Below are 12,628 nucleotides of genomic sequence, written 5' to 3'. Positions count from 1 at the left end.
CCTATGGTGTGGTGTTATTTAAAGCCTGTAGCAAGCATATAGTATAGTCATTGCAATTGATCTCTGTGTTAAACTTGGTGCTGTGTTTATGTGCTGATGGTGGCTCTGGTGCTGTATTCATGTACTGATGATGGGTCTTGTGTTGAACTCGTATGCTGATGTAGTCATATGCTGATGGAAGTTCTGTTTCCGTAACCATGCACTGACGGCGGTTCTGGTGATGTATCAATGTAGCTGCTGCAATCTTTAACTTATTAGACTTGATATTAGGTCATGCTAGGGTCAGTATGCTGTGCTGAAAATACAGCTGTCTGAATGAGGCCATTATAGGTCAGCTGAGCAAGAGTTTGACAAAAGCTCCCAGACACTATAGACAGCTTTGCCATCATTAGGGCGGCTGCTCTTTCTCTCCCAAAAATGGCAGTTTTCTTCACAGTCTCACCTCCCTTGTCTGAAAGTGCCCAAACGAAAAAGGAGCCTGGCCAACAGTGGTTCATCTGATCAGTCACATACCACGTGTGCACTTTATCGGACTGTGATGTCAGAGGTGACGACACAGCCAATCCTCGTTAGTATAGTGGTAAGTATCCCCGCCTGTCACGCGGGAGACCGGGGTTCGATTCCCCGACGGGGAGGCCTCTTATATTCTTGAATTTGCTACGAGAAGCTGATCGAGATGGCAAAAAATTCATATTCAGGAGCTTTTGATATTTTATTGTTTGATTGTCACTTTACTGCCACCAAAAGTCACTACATGTGTGATAAATCCATCCCCCCCAAAACGGAATGATTGCGCTCATACCTATTACCAGTTCTTTCCGTAGGGGATAAACGCCACGCCCATGGCCGGTTAGCTCAGTTGGTTAGAGCGTGGTGCTAATAACGCCAAGGTCGCGGGTTCGATCCCCGTACGGGCCAAGTACAGCTTTTTAGAGGTCCCGTGCACTCGTTTCATCCCAGGTGGGTCGATGCAGATGCTGAAGCTTGTTTCTTTTTACTCCGCATTTTGTTCATAGTGTTTTCTGTGTAGAATTGCATGCCTAACTGATTTGGAGAAGTAGCTGTTCCTATGGTGTGGTGTTATTTAAAGCCTGTAGCAAGCATATAGTATAGTCATTGCAATTGATCTCTGTGTTAAACTTGGTGCTGTGTTTATGTGCTGATGGTGGCTCTGGTGCTGTATTCATGTACTGATGATGGGTCTTGTGTTGAACTCGTATGCTGATGTAGTCATATGCTGATGGAAGTTCTGTTTCCGTAACCATGCACTGACGGCGGTTCTGGTGATGTATCAATGTAGCTGCTGCAATCTTTAACTTATTAGACTTGATATTAGGTCATGCTAGGGTCAGTATGCTGTGCTGAAAATACAGCTGTCTGAATGAGGCCATTATAGGTCAGCTGAGCAAGAGTTTGACAAAAGCTCCCAGACACTATAGACAGCTTTGCCATCATTAGGGCGGCTGCTCTTTCTCTCCCAAAAATGGCAGTTTTCTTCACAGTCTCACCTCCCTTGTCTGAAAGTGCCCAAACGAAAAAGGAGCCTGGCCAACAGTGGTTCATCTGATCAGTCACATACCACGTGTGCACTTTATCGGACTGTGATGTCAGAGGTGACGACACAGCCAATCCTCGTTAGTATAGTGGAAAGTATCCCCGCCTGTCACGCGGTAGACCGGGGTTCGATTCCCCGACGGGGAGGCCTCTTATATTCTTGAATTTGCTACGAGAAGCTGATCGAGATGGCAAAAAATTCATATTCAGGAGCTTTTGATATTTTATTGTTTGATTGTCACTTTACTGCCACCAAAAGTCACTACATGTGTGATAAATCCATCCCCCCCAAAACGGAATGATTGCGCTCATACCTATTACCAGTTCTTTCCGTAGGGGATAAACGCCACGCCCATGGCCGGTTAGCTCAGTTGGTTAGAGCGTGGTGCTAATAACGCCAAGGTCGCGGGTTCGATCCCCGTACGGGCCAAGTACAGCTTTTTAGAGGTCCCGTGCACTCGTTTCATCCCAGGTGGGTCGATGCAGATGCTGAAGCTTGTTTCTTTTTACTCCGCATTTTGTTCATAGTGTTTTCTGTGTAGAATTGCATGCCTAACTGATTTGGAGAAGTAGCTGTTCCTATGGTGTGGTGTTATTTAAAGCCTGTAGCAAGCATATAGTATAGTCATTGCAATTGATCTCTGTGTTAAACTTGGTGCTGTGTTTATGTGCTGATGGTGGCTCTGGTGCTGTATTCATGTACTGATGATGGGTCTTGTGTTGAACTCGTATGCTGATGTAGTCATATGCTGATGGAAGTTCTGTTTCCGTAACCATGCACTGACGGCGGTTCTGGTGATGTATCAATGTAGCTGCTGCAATCTTTAACTTATTAGACTTGATATTAGGTCATGCTAGGGTCAGTATGCTGTGCTGAAAATACAGCTGTCTGAATGAGGCCATTATAGGTCAGCTGAGCAAGAGTTTGACAAAAGCTCCCAGACACTATAGACAGCTTTGCCATCATTAGGGCGGCTGCTCTTTCTCTCCCAAAAATGGCAGTTTTCTTCACAGTCTCACCTCCCTTGTCTGAAAGTGCCCAAACGAAAAAGGAGCCTGGCCAACAGTGGTTCATCTGATCAGTCACATACCACGTGTGCACTTTATCGGACTGTGATGTCAGAGGTGATGACACAGCCAATCCTCGTTAGTATAGTGGTAAGTATCCCCGCCTGTCACGCGGGAGACCGGGGTTCGATTCCCCGACGGGGAGGCCTCTTATATTCTTGAATTTGCTACGAGAAGCTGATCGAGATGGCAAAAAATTCATATTCAGGAGCTTTTGATATTTTATTGTTTGATTGTCACTTTACTGCCACCAAAAGTCACTACATGTGTGATAAATCCATCCCCCCCAAAACGGAATGATTGCGCTCATACCTATTACCAGTTCTTTCCGTAGGGGATAAACGCCACGCCCATGGCCGGTTAGCTCAGTTGGTTAGAGCGTGGTGCTAATAACGCCAAGGTCGCGGGTTCGATCCCCGTACGGGCCAAGTACAGCTTTTTAGAGGTCCCGTGCACTCGTTTCATCCCAGGTGGGTCGATGCAGATGCTGAAGCTTGTTTCTTTTTACTCCGCATTTTGTTCATAGTGTTTTCTGTGTAGAATTGCATGCCTAACTGATTTGGAGAAGTAGCTGTTCCTATGGTGTGGTGTTATTTAAAGCCTGTAGCAAGCATATAGTATAGTCATTGCAATTGATCTCTGTGTTAAACTTGGTGCTGTGTTTATGTGCTGATGGTGGCTCTGGTGCTGTATTCATGTACTGATGATGGGTCTTGTGTTGAACTCGTATGCTGATGTAGTCATATGCTGATGGAAGTTCTGTTTCCGTAACCATGCACTGACGGCGGTTCTGGTGATGTATCAATGTAGCTGCTGCAATCTTTAACTTATTAGACTTGATATTAGGTCATGCTAGGGTCAGTATGCTGTGCTGAAAATACAGCTGTCTGAATGAGGCCATTATAGGTCAGCTGAGCAAGAGTTTGACAAAAGCTCCCAGACACTATAGACAGCTTTGCCATCATTAGGGCGGCTGCTCTTTCTCTCCCAAAAATGGCAGTTTTCTTCACAGTCTCACCTCCCTTGTCTGAAAGTGCCCAAACGAAAAAGGAGCCTGGCCAACAGTGGTTCATCTGATCAGTCACATACCACGTGTGCACTTTATCGGACTGTGATGTCAGAGGTGACGACACAGCCAATCCTCGTTAGTATAGTGGTAAGTATCCCCGCCTGTCACGCGGGAGACCGGGGTTCGATTCCCCGACGGGGAGGCCTCTTATATTCTTGAATTTGCTACGAGAAGCTGATCGAGATGGCAAAAAATTCATATTCAGGAGCTTTTGATATTTTATTGTTTGATTGTCACTTTACTGCCACCAAAAGTCACTACATGTGTGATAAATCCATCCCCCCCAAAACGGAATGATTGCGCTCATACCTATTACCAGTTCTTTCCGTAGGGGATAAACGCCACGCCCATGGCCGGTTAGCTCAGTTGGTTAGAGCGTGGTGCTAATAACGCCAAGGTCGCGGGTTCGATCCCCGTACGGGCCAAGTACAGCTTTTTAGAGGTCCCGTGCACTCGTTTCATCCCAGGTGGGTCGATGCAGATGCTGAAGCTTGTTTCTTTTTACTCCGCATTTTGTTCATAGTGTTTTCTGTGTAGAATTGCATGCCTAACTGATTTGGAGAAGTAGCTGTTCCTATGGTGTGGTGTTATTTAAAGCCTGTAGCAAGCATATAGTATAGTCATTGCAATTGATCTCTGTGTTAAACTTGGTGCTGTGTTTATGTGCTGATGGTGGCTCTGGTGCTGTATTCATGTACTGATGATGGGTCTTGTGTTGAACTCGTATGCTGATGTAGTCATATGCTGATGGAAGTTCTGTTTCCGTAACCATGCACTGACGGCGGTTCTGGTGATGTATCAATGTAGCTGCTGCAATCTTTAACTTATTAGACTTGATATTAGGTCATGCTAGGGTCAGTATGCTGTGCTGAAAATACAGCTGTCTGAATGAGGCCATTATAGGTCAGCTGAGCAAGAGTTTGACAAAAGCTCCCAGACACTATAGACAGCTTTGCCATCATTAGGGCGGCTGCTCTTTCTCTCCCAAAAATGGCAGTTTTCTTCACAGTCTCACCTCCCTTGTCTGAAAGTGCCCAAACGAAAAAGGAGCCTGGCCAACAGTGGTTCATCTGATCAGTCACATACCACGTGTGCACTTTATCGGACTGTGATGTCAGAGGTGACGACACAGCCAATCCTCGTTAGTATAGTGGTAAGTATCCCCGCCTGTCACGCGGGAGACCGGGGTTCGATTCCCCGACGGGGAGGCCTCTTATATTCTTGAATTTGCTACGAGAAGCTGATCGAGATGGCAAAAAATTCATATTCAGGAGCTTTTGATATTTTATTGTTTGATTGTCACTTTACTGCCACCAAAAGTCACTACATGTGTGATAAATCCATCCCCCCCAAAACGGAATGATTGCGCTCATACCTATTACCAGTTCTTTCCGTAGGGGATAAACGCCACGCCCATGGCCGGTTAGCTCAGTTGGTTAGAGCGTGGTGCTAATAACGCCAAGGTCGCGGGTTCGATCCCCGTACGGGCCAAGTACAGCTTTTTAGAGGTCCCGTGCACTCGTTTCATCCCAGGTGGGTCGATGCAGATGCTGAAGCTTGTTTCTTTTTACTCCGCATTTTGTTCATAGTGTTTTCTGTGTAGAATTGCATGCCTAACTGATTTGGAGAAGTAGCTGTTCCTATGGTGTGGTGTTATTTAAAGCCTGTAGCAAGCATATAGTATAGTCATTGCAATTGATCTCTGTGTTAAACTTGGTGCTGTGTTTATGTGCTGATGGTGGCTCTGGTGCTGTATTCATGTACTGATGATGGGTCTTGTGTTGAACTCGTATGCTGATGTAGTCATATGCTGATGGAAGTTCTGTTTCCGTAACCATGCACTGACGGCGGTTCTGGTGATGTATCAATGTAGCTGCTGCAATCTTTAACTTATTAGACTTGATATTAGGTCATGCTAGGGTCAGTATACTGTGCTGAAAATACAGCTGTCTGAATGAGGCCATTATAGGTCAGCTGAGCAAGAGTTTGACAAAAGCTCCCAGACACTATAGACAGCTTTGCCATCATTAGGGCGGCTGCTCTTTCTCTCCCAAAAATGGCAGTTTTCTTCACAGTCTCACCTCCCTTGTCTGAAAGTGCCCAAACGAAAAAGGAGCCTGGCCAACAGTGGTTCATCTGATCAGTCACATACCACGTGTGCACTTTATCGGACTGTGATGTCAGAGGTGACGACACAGCCAATCCTCGTTAGTATAGTGGTAAGTATCCCCGCCTGTCACGCGGGAGACCGGGGTTCGATTCCCCGACGGGGAGGCCTCTTATATTCTTGAATTTGCTACGAGAAGCTGATCGAGATGGCAAAAAATTCATATTCAGGAGCTTTTGATATTTTATTGTTTGATTGTCACTTTACTGCCACCAAAAGTCACTACATGTGTGATAAATCCATCCCCCCCAAAACGGAATGATTGCGCTCATACCTATTACCAGTTCTTTCCGTAGGGGATAAACGCCACGCCCATGGCCGGTTAGCTCAGTTGGTTAGAGCGTGGTGCTAATAACGCCAAGGTCGCGGGTTCGATCCCCGTACGGGCCAAGTACAGCTTTTTAGAGGTCCCGTGCACTCGTTTCATCCCAGGTGGGTCGATGCAGATGCTGAAGCTTGTTTCTTTTTACTCCGCATTTTGTTCATAGTGTTTTCTGTGTAGAATTGCATGCCTAACTGATTTGGAGAAGTAGCTGTTCCTATGGTGTGGTGTTATTTAAAGCCTGTAGCAAGCATATAGTATAGTCATTGCAATTGATCTCTGTGTTAAACTTGGTGCTGTGTTTATGTGCTGATGGTGGCTCTGGTGCTGTATTCATGTACTGATGATGGGTCTTGTGTTGAACTCGTATGCTGATGTAGTCATATGCTGATGGAAGTTCTGTTTCCGTAACCATGCACTGACGGCGGTTCTGGTGATGTATCAATGTAGCTGCTGCAATCTTTAACTTATTAGACTTGATATTAGGTCATGCTAGGGTCAGTATGCTGTGCTGAAAATACAGCTGTCTGAATGAGGCCATTATAGGTCAGCTGAGCAAGAGTTTGACAAAAGCTCCCAGACACTATAGACAGCTTTGCCATCATTAGGGCGGCTGCTCTTTCTCTCCCAAAAATGGCAGTTTTCTTCACAGTCTCACCTCCCTTGTCTGAAAGTGCCCAAACGAAAAAGGAGCCTGGCCAACAGTGGTTCATCTGATCAGTCACATACCACGTGTGCACTTTATCGGACTGTGATGTCAGAGGTGACGACACAGCCAATCCTCGTTAGTATAGTGGTAAGTATCCCCGCCTGTCACGCGGGAGACCGGGGTTCGATTCCCCGACGGGGAGGCCTCTTATATTCTTGAATTTGCTACGAGAAGCTGATCGAGATGGCAAAAAATTCATATTCAGGAGCTTTTGATATTTTATTGTTTGATTGTCACTTTACTGCCACCAAAAGTCACTACATGTGTGATAAATCCATCCCCCCCAAAACGGAATGATTGCGCTCATACCTATTACCAGTTCTTTCCGTAGGGGATAAACGCCACGCCCATGGCCGGTTAGCTCAGTTGGTTAGAGCGTGGTGCTAATAACGCCAAGGTCGCGGGTTCGATCCCCGTACGGGCCAAGTACAGCTTTTTAGAGGTCCCGTGCACTCGTTTCATCCCAGGTGGGTCGATGCAGATGCTGAAGCTTGTTTCTTTTTACTCCGCATTTTGTTCATAGTGTTTTCTGTGTAGAATTGCATGCCTAACTGATCAGTCACATACCACGTGTGCACTTTATCGGACTGTGATGTCAGAGGTGACGACACAGCCAATCCTCGTTAGTATAGTGGTAAGTATCCCCGCCTGTCACGCGGGAGACCGGGGTTCGATTCCCCGACGGGGAGGCCTCTTATATTCTTGAATTTGCTACGAGAAGCTGATCGAGATGGCAAAAAATTCATATTCAGGAGCTTTTGATATTTTATTGTTTGATTGTCACTTTACTGCCACCAAAAGTCACTACATGTGTGATAAATCCATCCCCCCCAAAACGGAATGATTGCGCTCATACCTATTACCAGTTCTTTCCGTAGGGGATAAACGCCACGCCCATGGCCGGTTAGCTCAGTTGGTTAGAGTGTGGTGCTAATAACGCCAAGGTCGCGGGTTCGATCCCCGTACGGGCCAAGTACAGCTTTTTAGAGGTCCCGTGCACTCGTTTCATCCCAGGTGGGTCGATGCAGATGCTGAAGCTTGTTTCTTTTTACTCCGCATTTTGTTCATAGTGTTTTCTGTGTAGAATTGCATGCCTAACTGATTTGGAGAAGTAGCTGTTCCTATGGTGTGGTGTTATTTAAAGCCTGTAGCAAGCATATAGTATAGTCATTGCAATTGATCTCTGTGTTAAACTTGGTGCTGTGTTTATGTGCTGATGGTGGCTCTGGTGCTGTATTCATGTACTGATGATGGGTCTTGTGTTGAACTCGTATGCTGATGTAGTCATATGCTGATGGAAGTTCTGTTTCCGTAACCATGCACTGACGGCGGTTCTGGTGATGTATCAATGTAGCTGCTGCAATCTTTAACTTATTAGACTTGATATTAGGTCATGCTAGGGTCAGTATGCTGTGCTGAAAATACAGCTGTCTGAATGAGGCCATTATAGGTCAGCTGAGCAAGAGTTTGACAAAAGCTCCCAGACACTATAGACAGCTTTGCCATCATTAGGGCGGCTGCTCTTTCTCTCCCAAAAATGGCAGTTTTCTTCACAGTCTCACCTCCCTTGTCTGAAAGTGCCCAAACGAAAAAGGAGCCTGGCCAACAGTGGTTCATCTGATCAGTCACATACCACGTGTGCACTTTATCGGACTGTGATGTCAGAGGTGACGACACAGCCAATCCTCATTAGTATAGTGGTAAGTATCCCCGCCTGTCACGCGGGAGACCGGGGTTCGATTCCCCGACGGGGAGGCCTCTTATATTCTTGAATTTGCTACGAGAAGCTGATCGAGATGGCAAAAAATTCATATTCAGGAGCTTTTGATATTTTATTGTTTGATTGTCACTTTACTGCCACCAAAAGTCACTACATGTGTGATAAATCCATCCCCCCCAAAACGGAATGATTGCGCTCATACCTATTACCAGTTCTTTCCGTAGGGGATAAACGCCACGCCCATGGCCGGTTAGCTCAGTTGGTTAGAGCGTGGTGCTAATAACGCCAAGGTCGCGGGTTCGATCCCCGTACGGGCCAAGTACAGCTTTTTAGAGGTCCCGTGCACTCGTTTCATCCCAGGTGGGTCGATGCAGATGCTGAAGCTTGTTTCTTTTTACTCCGCATTTTGTTCATAGTGTTTTCTGTGTAGAATTGCATGCCTAACTGATCAGTCACATACCACGTGTGCACTTTATCGGACTGTGATGTCAGAGGTGACGACACAGCCAATCCTCGTTAGTATAGTGGTAAGTATCCCCGCCTGTCATGCGGGAGACCGGGGTTCGATTCCCCGACGGGGAGGCCTCTTATATTCTTGAATTTGCTACGAGAAGCTGATCGAGATGGCAAAAAATTCATATTCAGGAGCTTTTGATATTTTATTGTTTGATTGTCACTTTACTGCCACCAAAAGTCACTACATGTGTGATAAATCCATCCCCCCCAAAACGGAATGATTGCGCTCATACCTATTACCAGTTCTTTCCGTAGGGGATAAACGCCACGCCCATGGCCGGTTAGCTCAGTTGGTTAGAGCGTGGTGCTAATAACGCCAAGGTCGCGGGTTCGATCCCCGTACGGGCCAAGTACAGCTTTTTAGAGGTCCCGTGCACTCGTTTCATCCCAGGTGGGTCGATGCAGATGCTGAAGCTTGTTTCTATTTACTCCGCATTTTGTTCATAGTGTTTTCTGTGTAGAATTGCATGCCTAACTGATTTGGAGAAGTAGCTGTTCCTATGGTGTGGTGTTATTTAAAGCCTGTAGCAAGCATATAGTATAGTCATTGCAATTGATCTCTGTGTTAAACTTGGTGCTGTGTTTATGTGCTGATGGTGGCTCTAGTGCTGTATTCATGTACTGATGATGGGTCTTGTGTTGAACTCGTATGCTGATGTAGTCATATGCTGATGGAAGTTCTGTTTCCGTAACCATGCACTGACGGCGGTTCTGGTGATGTATCAATGTAGCTGCTGCAATCTTTAACTTATTAGACTTGATATTAGGTCATGCTAGGGTCAGTATGCTGTGCTGAAAATACAGCTGTCTGAATGAGGCCATTATAGGTCAGCTGAGCAAGAGTTTGACAAAAGCTCCCAGACACTATAGACAGCTTTGCCATCATTAGGGCGGCTGCTCTTTCTCTCCCAAAAATGGCAGTTTTCTTCACAGTCTCACCTCCCTTGTCTGAAAGTGCCCAAACGAAAAAGGAGCCTGGCCAACAGTGGTTCATCTGATCAGTCACATACCACGTGTGCACTTTATCGGACTGTGATGTCAGAGGTGACGACACAGCCAATCCTCGTTAGTATAGTGGTAAGTATCCCCGCCTGTCACGCGGGAGACCGGGGTTCGATTCCCCGACGGGGAGGCCTCTTATATTCTTGAATTTGCTACGAGAAGCTGATCGAGATGGCAAAAAATTCATATTCAGGAGCTTTTGATATTTTATTGTTTGATTGTCACTTTACTGCCACCAAAAGTCACTACATGTGTGATAAATCCATCCCCCCCAAAACGGAATGATTGCGCTCATACCTATTACCAGTTCTTTCCGTAGGGGATAAACGCCACGCCCATGGCCGGTTAGCTCAGTTGGTTAGAGCGTGGTGCTAATAACGCCAAGGTCGCGGGTTCGATCCCCGTACGGGCCAAGTACAGCTTTTTAGAGGTCCCGTGCACTCGTTTCATCCCAGGTGGGTCGATGCAGATGCTGAAGCTTGTTTCTTTTTACTCCGCATTTTGTTCATAGTGTTTTCTGTGTAGAATTGCATGCCTAACTGATCAGTCACATACCACGTGTGCACTTTATCGGACTGTGATGTCAGAGGTGACGACACAGCCAATCCTCGTTAGTATAGTGGTAAGTATCCCCGCCTGTCACGCGGGAGACCGGGGTTCGATTCCCCGACGGGGAGGCCTCTTATATTCTTGAATTTGCTACGAGAAGCTGATCGAGATGGCAAAAAATTCATATTCAGGAGCTTTTGATATTTTATTGTTTGATTGTCACTTTACTGCCACCAAAAGTCACTACATGTGTGATAAATCCATCCCCCCCAAAACGGAATGATTGCGCTCATACCTATTACCAGTTCTTTCCGTAGGGGATAAACGCCACGCCCATGGCCGGTTAGCTCAGTTGGTTAGAGCGTGGTGCTAATAACGCCAAGGTCGCGGGTTCGATCCCCGTACGGGCCAAGTACAGCTTTTTAGAGGTCCCGTGCACTCGTTTCATCCCAGGTGGGTCGATGCAGATGCTGAAGCTTGTTTCTTTTTACTCCGCATTTTGTTCATAGTGTTTTCTGTGTAGAATTGCATGCCTAACTGATTTGGAGAAGTAGCTGTTCCTATGGTGTGGTGTTATTTAAAGCCTGTAGCAAGCATATAGTATAGTCATTGCAATTGATCTCTGTGTTAAACTTGGTGCTGTGTTTATGTGCTGATGGTGGCTCTGGTGCTGTATTCATGTACTGATGATGGGTCTTGTGTTGAACTCGTATGCTGATGTAGTCATATGCTGATGGAAGTTCTGTTTCCGTAACCATGCACTGACGGCGGTTCTGGTGATGTATCAATGTAGCTGCTGCAATCTTTAACTTATTAGACTTGATATTAGGTCATGCTAGGGTCAGTATGCTGTGCTGAAAATACAGCTGTCTGAATGAGGCCATTATAGGTCAGCTGAGCAAGAGTTTGACAAAAGCTCCCAGACACTATAGACAGCTTTGCCATCATTAGGGCGGCTGCTCTTTCTCTCCCAAAAATGGCAGTTTTCTTCACAGTCTCACCTCCCTTGTCTGAAAGTGCCCAAACGAAAAAGGAGCCTGGCCAACAGTGGTTCATCTGATCAGTCACATACCACGTGTGCACTTTATCGGACTGTGATGTCAGAGGTGACGACACAGCCAATCCTCGTTAGTATAGTGGTAAGTATCCCCGCCTGTCACGCGGGAGACCGGGGTTCGATTCCCCGACGGGGAGGCCTCTTATATTCTTGAATTTGCTACGAGAAGCTGATCGAGATGGCAAAAAATTCATATTCAGGAGCTTTTGATATTTTATTGTTTGATTGTCACTTTACTGCCACCAAAAGTCACTACATGTGTGATAAATCCATCCCCCCCAAAACGGAATGATTGCGCTCATACCTATTACCAGTTCTTTCCGTAGGGGATAAACGCCACGCCCATGGCCGGTTAGCTCAGTTGGTTAGAGCGTGGTGCTAATAACGCCAAGGTCGCGGGTTCGATCCCCGTACGGGCCAAGTACAGCTTTTTAGAGGTCCCGTGCACTCGTTTCATCCCAGGTGGGTCGATGCAGATGCTGAAGCTTGTTTCTTTTTACTCCGCATTTTGTTCATAGTGTTTTCTGTGTAGAATTGCATGCCTAACTGATTTGGAGAAGTAGCTGTTCCTATGGTGTGGTGTTATTTAAAGCCTGTAGCAAGCATATAGTATAGTCATTGCAATTGATCTCTGTGTTAAACTTGGTGCTGTGTTTATGTGCTGATGGTGGCTCTGGTGCTGTATTCATGTACTGATGATGGGTCTTGTGTTGAACTCGTATGCTGATGTAGTCATATGCTGATGGAAGTTCTGTTTCCGTAACCATGCACTGACGGCGGTTCTGGTGATGTATCAATGTAGCTGCTGCAATCTTTAACTTATTAGACTTGATATTAGGTCATGCTAGGGTCAGTATGCTGTGCTGAAAATACAGCTGTCTGAATGAGGCCATTA

The 12,628-nt window shown here is 46.1% G+C and overlaps 22 non-coding genes across 22 annotated transcripts; all 22 read left to right on the top strand.

The window, feature by feature from the left end:
- Positions 1 to 563: 563 nt before the first annotated feature.
- On the top strand, positions 564 to 635 carry TRNAD-GUC (transfer RNA aspartic acid (anticodon GUC)). The gene has a single exon. It is a non-coding gene; the product is annotated as a tRNA-Asp (tRNA).
- Positions 636 to 844: 209 nt separating this feature from the next.
- Positions 845 to 918, top strand: TRNAI-AAU (transfer RNA isoleucine (anticodon AAU)). The gene has a single exon. It is a non-coding gene; the product is annotated as a tRNA-Ile (tRNA).
- Positions 919 to 1,910: 992 nt separating this feature from the next.
- TRNAI-AAU (transfer RNA isoleucine (anticodon AAU)) lies at positions 1,911 to 1,984 on the top strand. The gene has a single exon. It is a non-coding gene; the product is annotated as a tRNA-Ile (tRNA).
- A 711-nt stretch (positions 1,985 to 2,695) lies between these two features.
- TRNAD-GUC (transfer RNA aspartic acid (anticodon GUC)) lies at positions 2,696 to 2,767 on the top strand. Its single transcript has one exon. It is a non-coding gene; the product is annotated as a tRNA-Asp (tRNA).
- A 209-nt stretch (positions 2,768 to 2,976) lies between these two features.
- On the top strand, positions 2,977 to 3,050 carry TRNAI-AAU (transfer RNA isoleucine (anticodon AAU)). Its single transcript has one exon. It is a non-coding gene; the product is annotated as a tRNA-Ile (tRNA).
- Positions 3,051 to 3,761: 711 nt separating this feature from the next.
- Positions 3,762 to 3,833, top strand: TRNAD-GUC (transfer RNA aspartic acid (anticodon GUC)). The gene has a single exon. It is a non-coding gene; the product is annotated as a tRNA-Asp (tRNA).
- Positions 3,834 to 4,042: 209 nt separating this feature from the next.
- On the top strand, positions 4,043 to 4,116 carry TRNAI-AAU (transfer RNA isoleucine (anticodon AAU)). Its single transcript has one exon. It is a non-coding gene; the product is annotated as a tRNA-Ile (tRNA).
- Positions 4,117 to 4,827: 711 nt separating this feature from the next.
- Positions 4,828 to 4,899, top strand: TRNAD-GUC (transfer RNA aspartic acid (anticodon GUC)). The gene has a single exon. It is a non-coding gene; the product is annotated as a tRNA-Asp (tRNA).
- Positions 4,900 to 5,108: 209 nt separating this feature from the next.
- TRNAI-AAU (transfer RNA isoleucine (anticodon AAU)) lies at positions 5,109 to 5,182 on the top strand. Its single transcript has one exon. It is a non-coding gene; the product is annotated as a tRNA-Ile (tRNA).
- A 711-nt stretch (positions 5,183 to 5,893) lies between these two features.
- Positions 5,894 to 5,965, top strand: TRNAD-GUC (transfer RNA aspartic acid (anticodon GUC)). Its single transcript has one exon. It is a non-coding gene; the product is annotated as a tRNA-Asp (tRNA).
- A 209-nt stretch (positions 5,966 to 6,174) lies between these two features.
- Positions 6,175 to 6,248, top strand: TRNAI-AAU (transfer RNA isoleucine (anticodon AAU)). Its single transcript has one exon. It is a non-coding gene; the product is annotated as a tRNA-Ile (tRNA).
- Positions 6,249 to 6,959: 711 nt separating this feature from the next.
- TRNAD-GUC (transfer RNA aspartic acid (anticodon GUC)) lies at positions 6,960 to 7,031 on the top strand. The gene has a single exon. It is a non-coding gene; the product is annotated as a tRNA-Asp (tRNA).
- Positions 7,032 to 7,240: 209 nt separating this feature from the next.
- TRNAI-AAU (transfer RNA isoleucine (anticodon AAU)) lies at positions 7,241 to 7,314 on the top strand. Its single transcript has one exon. It is a non-coding gene; the product is annotated as a tRNA-Ile (tRNA).
- Positions 7,315 to 7,506: 192 nt separating this feature from the next.
- On the top strand, positions 7,507 to 7,578 carry TRNAD-GUC (transfer RNA aspartic acid (anticodon GUC)). Its single transcript has one exon. It is a non-coding gene; the product is annotated as a tRNA-Asp (tRNA).
- Positions 7,579 to 8,853: 1,275 nt separating this feature from the next.
- TRNAI-AAU (transfer RNA isoleucine (anticodon AAU)) lies at positions 8,854 to 8,927 on the top strand. The gene has a single exon. It is a non-coding gene; the product is annotated as a tRNA-Ile (tRNA).
- Positions 8,928 to 9,400: 473 nt separating this feature from the next.
- Positions 9,401 to 9,474, top strand: TRNAI-AAU (transfer RNA isoleucine (anticodon AAU)). The gene has a single exon. It is a non-coding gene; the product is annotated as a tRNA-Ile (tRNA).
- A 711-nt stretch (positions 9,475 to 10,185) lies between these two features.
- On the top strand, positions 10,186 to 10,257 carry TRNAD-GUC (transfer RNA aspartic acid (anticodon GUC)). Its single transcript has one exon. It is a non-coding gene; the product is annotated as a tRNA-Asp (tRNA).
- A 209-nt stretch (positions 10,258 to 10,466) lies between these two features.
- On the top strand, positions 10,467 to 10,540 carry TRNAI-AAU (transfer RNA isoleucine (anticodon AAU)). Its single transcript has one exon. It is a non-coding gene; the product is annotated as a tRNA-Ile (tRNA).
- Positions 10,541 to 10,732: 192 nt separating this feature from the next.
- On the top strand, positions 10,733 to 10,804 carry TRNAD-GUC (transfer RNA aspartic acid (anticodon GUC)). Its single transcript has one exon. It is a non-coding gene; the product is annotated as a tRNA-Asp (tRNA).
- Positions 10,805 to 11,013: 209 nt separating this feature from the next.
- Positions 11,014 to 11,087, top strand: TRNAI-AAU (transfer RNA isoleucine (anticodon AAU)). Its single transcript has one exon. It is a non-coding gene; the product is annotated as a tRNA-Ile (tRNA).
- A 711-nt stretch (positions 11,088 to 11,798) lies between these two features.
- On the top strand, positions 11,799 to 11,870 carry TRNAD-GUC (transfer RNA aspartic acid (anticodon GUC)). The gene has a single exon. It is a non-coding gene; the product is annotated as a tRNA-Asp (tRNA).
- A 209-nt stretch (positions 11,871 to 12,079) lies between these two features.
- TRNAI-AAU (transfer RNA isoleucine (anticodon AAU)) lies at positions 12,080 to 12,153 on the top strand. The gene has a single exon. It is a non-coding gene; the product is annotated as a tRNA-Ile (tRNA).
- The last annotated feature ends 475 nt before the right edge of the window (positions 12,154 to 12,628 follow it).

The sequence above is a fragment of the Ranitomeya variabilis genome, chromosome 5, assembly GCF_051348905.1.
Source record: "Ranitomeya variabilis isolate aRanVar5 chromosome 5, aRanVar5.hap1, whole genome shotgun sequence".
NCBI classification, from domain to species: Eukaryota; Metazoa; Chordata; class Amphibia; order Anura; family Dendrobatidae; genus Ranitomeya; species Ranitomeya variabilis.
This window is presented reverse-complemented; position numbering and strand designations above follow the sequence as displayed.